At 46.6% G+C, this 9,186-nt stretch overlaps 1 protein-coding gene across 5 annotated transcripts in view; it reads right to left on the reverse strand.

Moving 5' to 3' along the window:
• EYA3 (EYA transcriptional coactivator and phosphatase 3) overlaps nucleotides 1-4,623 on the reverse strand; it is a 157,485-nt gene extending 152,862 nt beyond the window's left edge. For 3 of the 5 annotated variants that reach the window (XM_075908770.2, XM_075908768.2, XM_075908766.2), the window contains exon 1: nucleotides 4,467-4,623. The gene's annotated coding sequence lies outside the window, so the exon portion shown is untranslated. The remainder of the gene's footprint in view (nucleotides 1-4,466) is intronic. The other 2 variants (XM_075908771.2, XM_075908767.2) reach the window with 2 other exon arrangements.
• Between the last annotated feature and the right edge of the window lie 4,563 nt (nucleotides 4,624-9,186).

A 9,186-nucleotide genomic window follows, 5' to 3' on the forward strand; every position in this document is an offset into this window, starting at 1 on the left:
CCATAGTGATAGAAATGTAGCCGTGTTAGTCTGGTGTAGCTGAAACAAAATACAGGACTATGTAGCACTTTAAAGACTAATAAGATGGTTTATTAGGCGATGAGCTTTCGTGGGCCAGACCCACTTCCTCAGAACAAATAGTGGAAGAAAATAGTCACAACCATAGATACCAAAGGATACAATTTTAAAAAATGAACACATATGAAAAGGACAAATCACATTTCAGAATAGAAGGGGGATGTGGGGGTGGGGGGAGAGAGGAAGGAAGGTAAATGTCTGTGAGTTAATGATATTAGAGGTGGGGAAAGGTAAATGTCTGTGAGCTAATGGTATTAGAGGTGATAACTGGGGAAGCTATCGTTGTAATGAGTAAGGTAGTTGGTGTCTTTGTTGAGCCCCCCGCGGAAAGTGTTGAATTTTAGCATGAATGACAGTTCAGAGGATTCCCTTTCAAGTGCATATTTGAAAGTCTTCTGGAGTAGGATGCAGGTAATTAGGTCGTTGAGACAGTGTCCTTTCTGGTTGAAATGGCAAGAAACTGTTTTTTCTTTGTGATCCTGTCTGATATCTGTTTTGTGGGCATTGATCCTTTGGCGAAGTGTCTGAGACGTTTGTCCAATGTACATAGCAGACGGACACTTTCGGCACATGATAGCATAAATTATATTTCTGGATTTCTGCATCCAGAAATATAATTTATTTCAGAACAGAAGGGGGATGTGCGGGGGGGGGGGAGAGGAAGGAAGGTAAATGTCTGTGAGTTAATGATATTAGAGGTGGGGATAAATTATATGCAGAAATCCAGAAATATAATTTATGCTATAATTTATAGCCATGGAATAAGCCCTCCGCCACAGCACTGCAGTCAGGACAGTGTCCCCGATTCTTGATTTGATATTTTATTCCATCCATGCTCTCAACATGCTCTAACTTTCTATACTGGAGGCAGTGTCCAAGATAGAAGATAGAACAAGTTTATATCCAGATAAGGCCACTTTGACTACAGCTATTGCCTTGGTGTCTATCTCCCTGTCTGTACACTCTGCAAACCAACAAATGCTGCTATTAAAGAAGGGGGAAGTGGGAGAAGGTACTTTGCCTGATGCTTTGGCCACATCTAGTATATCTAGCCCTCCCTAGCTTCCTCACGCCTTTACATCTTTTAAATTACAGTGCCTCACCTTAACCTTCACAGCCCTTCACAATTCAGCACTTCCCACTTAACTGAGTGAGCTCTTATAGTAGAAGTATTCAAGTTGCAAACCCCATGAGGTAGGTGTATGTCTTACTGGCCAAAGTAAATATTGCTATAATCTTTGCAACCCCCCCCCCCATTAATCATTACAGTACATCATCACATTATGTAGTATCCTGGGTGGTGATACTGCAAGCTGATCTCTACTGATAGATTGTTTTATACTCTTTTAGAGCCACATGGACAGAAGAGTCTGTATAGACCAGCTGGCAGGATCAGGACTGCAGACAGTTAGTTCCCTGTGCAGAAAAATTGTCATTAGTCTCAGATGTGTGTTGACCAGAGTAGTACTTAATACAAACTAGCAGTCTCTGTCACAAACCCTGAAGTCAAGCTATTGATAGGATTAGAAAGGTAAGGAGAAGAGAGTTGCCTTAAGCCAGTGCTCACCAACCAGTAGATCAGGATCTACTGGCAGATCTTGGAGCCTTTGACAAGTGATCTTGACATGGCCAAGAGGCTATCAAATGCTGGCACTTCAGCTGCCCCTTTCCCCTTTATTAGAGGCAGAAGCACAAGGCAATAGGCATCCAGTCCGCAAAGGAGCTAGTTTTTAAAAACTCGCTCTCCTCACAGATCAGTACCCACCTGGCAGGGGTCTTCTTGGGAGTGAGGCTGGAGCACACTGGCTGCTGGCCCTGCTCCCATGGACTGTAGACTAATCGACTAACCATTAAGAATTCATGAGGTTACTCAATTATTCAATTAACCAATATTTAACATCCCTACTTGTGATGGGCCACTTCTGTGTACTGGTGAATTAGTACCCTGTAAGCTTCACCTAGATGGGGTAATGCTACATAAGAACGGCCGTACTGGGTCAGACCAAAGGTCCATCTAGCCCAGTATCCTGTCTACCGACAGTGGCCAGCACCAGGTGCCCCAGAGAGGGTGGACCGAAGACAATAATCAAGCGATTTGTCTCCTGCCATCCCTCTCCAGCCTCTGACAAACAGAGGCCAGGGACACCATTTTATCCCCTGGCTAATAGCCTTTTATGGACCTAACCTCCATGAATTTATCCAGCTTCTCTTTAAACTCTATTATAGTCCTAGCCTTCACCGCCTCCTCTGGCAAGGAGTTCCACAGGTTGACAACACGCTGTGTGAAGAAGAACTTCCTTTTATTAGTTTTAAACCTGCTACCCATTAATTTCATTTGGTGTCCTCTAGTTCTTCTATTATGGGAACTAATAAATAACTTTTCTTTATCAGCCCTCTCCACACCACTCATGATTTTATAGACCTCTATCATATCCCCCCTCAGTCTCCTCTTTTCTAAACTGAAAAGTCCCAGTCTCTTTAGCCTCTCTTCATATGGGACCCGTTCCAAACCCCTAATCATTTTAGTTGCCCTTTTCTGAACCCTTTCCAAGGCCAAAATATCTTTTTTGAGGTGAGGAGACCACATCTGTACACAGTATTCAAGATGTGGGCGTACCATAGTTTTATACAGGGGCAGTAAGATATTCTGGGTCTTATTTTCTATCCCTTTCCTAATAATTCCTAGCATCCTATTTGCCTTTTTGACCGCCGCTGCACACTGTGTGGAAGTTTTCAGAGAACTGTCAACGATAACTCCAAGATCTCTTTCCTGATTTGTCGTAGCCAAATTAGCCCATCATACTGTACATATAGTTGGGGTTATTTTTCCCGATGTGCATTACTTTACACTTATCCACATTAAATTTCATTTGCTATTTTGTTGCCCAATCACTCAGTTTGGTGAGATCTTCTTGGAGTTCCTCACAGTCTGCTTCTGTCTTGACTATCCTAAACAGTTTGGTATCATCCGCAAACTTTACTACGTCACTGCTTACCCCTTTCTCCAGATCATTTATGAATAAGTTGAAAAGGATTGGTCCCAGGACTGACCCTAGAGGTACACCACTAGTTACCCCTCTCCAATCTGAAAATTTACCATTTATTCCTACCCTTTGTTTCCTGTCTTTTAGCCAGTTCTCAATCCAAGAAAGGACCTTCCCTCTTATCCCATGGCCATGGAATTTACACAAGAGCCTTTGGTGAGGGACCTTGTCAAAGGCTTTCTGAAAATCCAAGTATACTATATCTACTGGATCCCCCTTGTCCGCATGTTTGTTAACCCCTTCAAAGAACTCTAACAGATTAGTAAGACAGGATTTCCCTTTACAGAAACTATGTTGACTTTTGTCCAACAATTTATGTTCTTCTACATGCTTCACAATTTTATTCTTTACTATTGTTTCAACTAATTTGCCCGCTTCTGAAGTTAGACTTACAGGTAACTGATTAATTGGTTACCTGTTCATAGCCCTGGTATGTGTGGCTAACTAAAATCATGCCAGACCACGGATGCTGCAGGACCAGAGTGTGCTGGATTAGAGAGATTCAACCTGTAGTAAATGTATCAGGGCTCAGAATTATAGTCAGCCAGTATCTAGGATTTGCTACAGGCTATGTCTACACCAGCAGCTTCTTGTGCAAGAACTCTTTCTTATTTGGAAGAGTTCTTGTGCAAAAACTCTTCCACGAGAGCGCGTCTACACTGGCATGTGCTTTTGCGCAAGAGCATCCATGCCAGTGTAGACGCTCTCTTGCGTAAGAAAGCTCTGATGGCCATTTTAACCATTGGGCTGTCTTGTGCAAGAAATTCACGTTGCCTGTCTACACTGCCCTCTTGTGCAAGAACAGTTGTGCAAGAGGGCTTATTCCTGAGTGGGAGCGTCAGAGTTCTGCTGCAAGAAGCCCTGATTTCACACATTAGAACGTCCATTCACTTTCACAAGAACTCACGGACAGTGTAGACCGGCCGCAAGACTTTGTGCAAGATCGTGCCTGTGTAGACACAGCCACAGTGACGGCCACAAAATGGAAACAGCCACGTGTAGACTGACAGGCCAGTGATGATTTCAGAGTTGAAGCCAGGAAGCCGCCAGTGAGTTCTCCCAGACCAAGCGGGAGAAGCCCCGAGGCCTGTGGCAGCGCACGGCCAGGCACCAGCAGGGCGCGACGGACCGATCTCAGGAAAGGCCGGAGCCCCGCGAGAGGAGGGGCGAGCCCGCCTGCCCCAGCGCGGAGCCACGTGCGGCCCCCGACGCGCCCGCGGGCTGCGAGCGGGGCAGGAACGAGCCGAGCCCCTCACGCGGAGGGGGGCTCCCCCGCCCCCGGCCCGGGCAGCACCACTCCTGCCGGCAGGGGCGGGGCCACGCGCGCGGGCAGCCGCCTCTTACCGTGCGGCGGCCCCGGGCCCGGCAGCGCGCCCCGCGGGGGACATGGCGGCGGGTCAGCACCAGGAACGCTCAACTCGGAGCCCAGCCAGGGCAGCAGGACCCGGAAGCAGAACCCGGTGACGCCGGAAGTGACGCGGGCGGGGCGGGGCGGCGCCTCCTTTCGGCCGGGCGGGGTTAGTGCAGGGCTGGTCGCGGACGGGTCTGTCCTCGAGCCTCGCTCCGCGGGGGCTGGGGGAGGGGCAGTAACGGTCCCTCAGCGGTGCCCAAACTTTATGGCCCCTCCCCCCCAATAGCAGCAAAACTCGTGGAGCCGAAAAGACCCGAGCGGCCGGGGGGAGCCGCGAGCTGCCCGTTTGCAGCGGGCCCGGCCGCTCTGGGTCCCGGGCTCGGCGGGCCGGTGTCCGGGGACGCTGGTGACTGAGGCGAGGGGCTCTGAGCAGTGACTCCCTGCAGCCCCCCCCCCTGCGAGCTCCGCGGGGCCCTGCGGGTGGGCGGCCATTCCCTCGGGACGCTGTTAGGGGCGTTGGGCAACATCCTGATTCGCTGCATCGCGACGGGGGCACCCTGAGTCCTCCAGTGTAGGCGAGTGAGACGCAGCCGGGGCAGCTGACACAAAATGCAGGACGATGCAGCACTCTAGAGACTCACAAGATGGTTTATTAGGTGATGAGCGTCCGTGGGCCAGACCCACTTCCTCAGATCAAACAGTGGAAGAAAGTAGCCACAACCATATATACCAAGGGATACAATCAAAAAAATGAACACATATGAAAAGGACAAATCACATTGCAGAACAGAAGGGGGATGGGGGGGAAGGTAAATGTCTGTGAGCTAATGATATTAGAGGTGATAATTGGGGAAGCTAGCTTTGTAATGGGTGGTGTCAGAATTATCAGTTGGTTTCATTAACATAGTCATCAGCATTGAGGAATACAATGGCACACCTTTTATCTACTGGTCTGATTGCTATTTGGTGTTTGGATTTCAGGGACTGTATTCCTGTCCCTTCAGCAGTGAAGAGAGTAGAACGATGTGATGTCAAGGATTTCACAGTTAATTATTTTTGAGACAGGCAGTGTAATTCCTAAGATTAGGTTTTCATACCTTGTGAGGTGTTCAGTCAGATCATTCTTTTTTCTTATAAATCTATGTGAGGTCATGTTAATTGTAGGTGGTGCCATTGAATTGGTTCAGGCGGAGTTGGTGTAAAATTCTTCTACTTCTCCACATTAGTTTGATGTCAGGTATGACACTGTGTGGAATACATGGCCACTCAGTGGGTACGTCTAGACTACAGGGTTTTGTCGACAAGTTTTGTCGACAGATATTGTCGACAAAACTTCTGTCGACAAAGAGCGTCTAGACTACATTCAGTTCTGTCGACAAAGCAAGCTGCTTTGTCGACAAAACCCTGTAGTCTAGACACAACCCCACATGCAATAACACCTTCTGTCAACAGAAGGTGTTATGCCTCGTAAAATGAGGTTTACCATCGTCAACAAAACTGCTGAGTTCTGTCGACGTTATGTCGACAGAACTCAGCGGTAGTGTAGACGCAGGTATACTTTTGTCGACAAAACTCTGTAGTCTAGACACACCCAGTATAATTAGGTATCGGTATAAATAGGTATCACAGTGGTCTCTGAGAGTATTTAAGATCATGGACTACAATTGTCAATTCCCTTGGGAGGCAAGGTTGTGTTTCAATGTCGACTTCACCTACCAGAAATCACAATGTAAAACACATTAAAACCCTCTTCACAATACTGATTCTTTCTACGATAATTAAACAGTCATTTTCTCTATAACCATTTGTCCTCTATTGCCTGTGACCCTAGGCTTCATATTCTTCATAGAGCTATATTTGTGATCTGAATGTGGCATAACTCAGCTATGTTTTATGCAAGATGGGTCAAGGAAAGGTTATGGTTTACTAACTATTATCCCATTTGTATGCATACATCGTTTCTGTATCTGAAGTTAGAATTATTGACTATGCAACAATCACAACTGTGGTTTATTTTTGAGTAAGGTCCACCAGGCAGTATGCAGAAACTTAACAAATAGTCTTGCAGGGCCTTTGAGACTAACAAAAGATGTAGATGAAACAAAAAGCAGGACTATGTAGCGTTTTAAAGGCTAACAAGATGGTTTATTAGGTGATGAGCTTTCGTGGGCCAGACCCACTTCCTCAGATCAAACTGTGGAAGAAAATTGGCATGACTATATATACCAAAGGGATATGAAAAGGACAAATCAAATTTCAGAACAGAGGGAGGATGCGGGGGGGGGGAGGGGGGAGGTAAATGTCTGTGAGCTAATGATATTAGAGGTGATAATTGGGGAAGCTATCTTTGTAATGGGTAAGATAATTAGCATCTTTGTTGAGACCTTGGCATAAAGTGTCAAATTTAAGCATGAATGTCAGTTCAGAGGATTCTTTTTCAAGTCTGGTGTTAAAATGTCTTTGAAGATGTAGATGGTATCATGAGCTTTCATGGGCACAACTCACTTCTTCAGACAGTATGCAGTCAGTCTAGATGGGACATTAAGAAGGACAATAGGTCTTTAAAGGTAGTAATCACACTCCTTCCTGAGAAGTTTGCGGGAATGCTCCTTTGACATCACAGAGTCATGTGATCATGTCACCTGGTACTTTTCCACAGGAAGGGAATCAGGGTCTACTCCAAACAAAAGTGCTGCCATATGCAAATCCTGGTTAAGACTGGGGAGTGAGATAATCCAGATTCTGCACCCCCATCTCTATCCTGCTCACTGGCAGTCCTGTCCTGCTCACTGGATCCCTCATTTTTAGCTCCACCCCAGAACCTAGGGGAGCTTACAAAATCCGACCAACCCTGGAACACCCAGAAGAGTTAATCTGGCCTGAGGTCTTGAACCTCAGTCCTACCTACCCTCTCTTTCCCCAGGGGGTTGGAATGCCAGGAGAGTGAGGAGTCTCAGTTGGGGTCACATCAGTGAGGTTTGGAGGGGTTGTTTTTTTGCATCTCACTTGTGTGGTCCTCAGCCGATTTTTCTGTAGGTCGGCAGCCCCTGACCTAAAACAGGTTCCCTGCCCCTCCCACAAATAATGACAATGATGAAACCTTTTTTGTTGGACATAATATTTTATTTAAAAATGAAGCCTGGCCAACAAGCCCCTAATTGGGGCCAACCCCTCCCCCACAATCTGGCCACAGAATCATAACACTTCTGCACCCCCCCACACACACACACCAACCAAAATATCTTATGGCTCTATATGAAACCATGCTACGCCCACATATTGAATACTGCGTACAGATGTGATCACCTCATCTCACAAAAGAGATATTGGCATTGGAAAAGATTCAGAAAAAGGCAATAAAAATTATTAGGTGTTTGAAACAGGTCCCATATGAAGAGAGATTTGAAAGATTTGGACTTTTCACCTTAGAAAAGAAAAGACTAAAGGGGGATATGATAGAGGTCTCTAAAATCATGAGTGGTGTGGAAAAAGTGAATAAGGAAAAGTTATTTACTTATTCCCACAATGTAAGAACTAGAGGTCACGAAATGAAATTAATAGGCAGCAGGTTTAAAGCAAACAAAAGGAAGTGTTTCTTCACTCACTGTACAGTCAACGTGTGTAATGCTTTGCCAGGGGATGTGGTAAAGGCGAGGACTGTAACAGGATTCAGCAAAGAGCTAGATAGATTCATGGAGGTTAGGTCCATCAATGGCTATTAGTCAGGATGGGCTGAATGGTGTCCCTAGCCTCTGTTTCTCTAGAGATGGGTGACAGGGGAGGGATCACATGAGGATTCCCTGTTGTGTTCCCTCCCTCTGGGGCATCTGGTATTGGCCACTGTCGGCAGACAGGACGCTGGGCTGGATGGACTGTTGTGCTGACCCAGTCTTGCTGTTCCTATGTTTTTTACCCTGAGCCTATCATACACCTGAATCTCCTGCCCTGAGCCCCCCACAATCCCAAATTACTATACATCCCCAGTCTTCTGCCACAAGTCCTGCACCATCCGCACGCCACAAATCTGTGACCTGAGCCATCATACTCCCAATGCCCCTGCCCTGAGCCCCTCATACAGCCCAACCCAAACTCCTGCACCCTCAGCACTCCAACCCTTCATTTGACCCCAACACTCTCCAGCCTGGAGCCCCCTCCCTAAGTCAACATCATCTTCTCCCCCACCTCCTGCTCCCAAATTCCCTCCCAGAGCTTGCACCTCTCACCCCTTCCCACACCCAAATCCCTCATTCCCACCCCAGAGCCCGCACCTCCTGTTTCAACTCAGTGAGCGTGAGTAAGGGCTGGGGACAGGCAGTGATGGAGAGAAGGGGAATGGTGGGGCAGAGTCTCCAGGAAAGGATGGGGTAGATCTTGGCTTACCCTGACATTTAAAAAGCCATCTTGGGTGTAAAAAGTTTGGAGACCAGTCTACACTTTGGTGGTTTAAAAAAAATAAAAAGATAGCTGCCCGTGACCACTGTGTGACAGGGTAACCTGGTTTTGTGAGTTGGTAGACCTTAGTTGTAGTTTCCACTGCACCAGAGGAAATAAATGAAGGTTAAATACTATTCCAGTTGCTCAACATCTGTTCATTGTTAAAGAAATATTCCTCTGGGGGGTGGAGTTTTCATCTTCTGTTGCAGCATGGGCAGGAGTCATTTGCTGGTTTAAATTAGAATAAATGGTGGACTTTCTGTCTTTAAATCACTGTTT

This window comes from Pelodiscus sinensis, chromosome 26 (assembly GCF_052426305.1).
Source record: "Pelodiscus sinensis isolate ZL-2025 chromosome 26, ASM5242630v1, whole genome shotgun sequence".
NCBI lineage: Eukaryota > Metazoa > Chordata > Testudines > Trionychidae > Pelodiscus > Pelodiscus sinensis.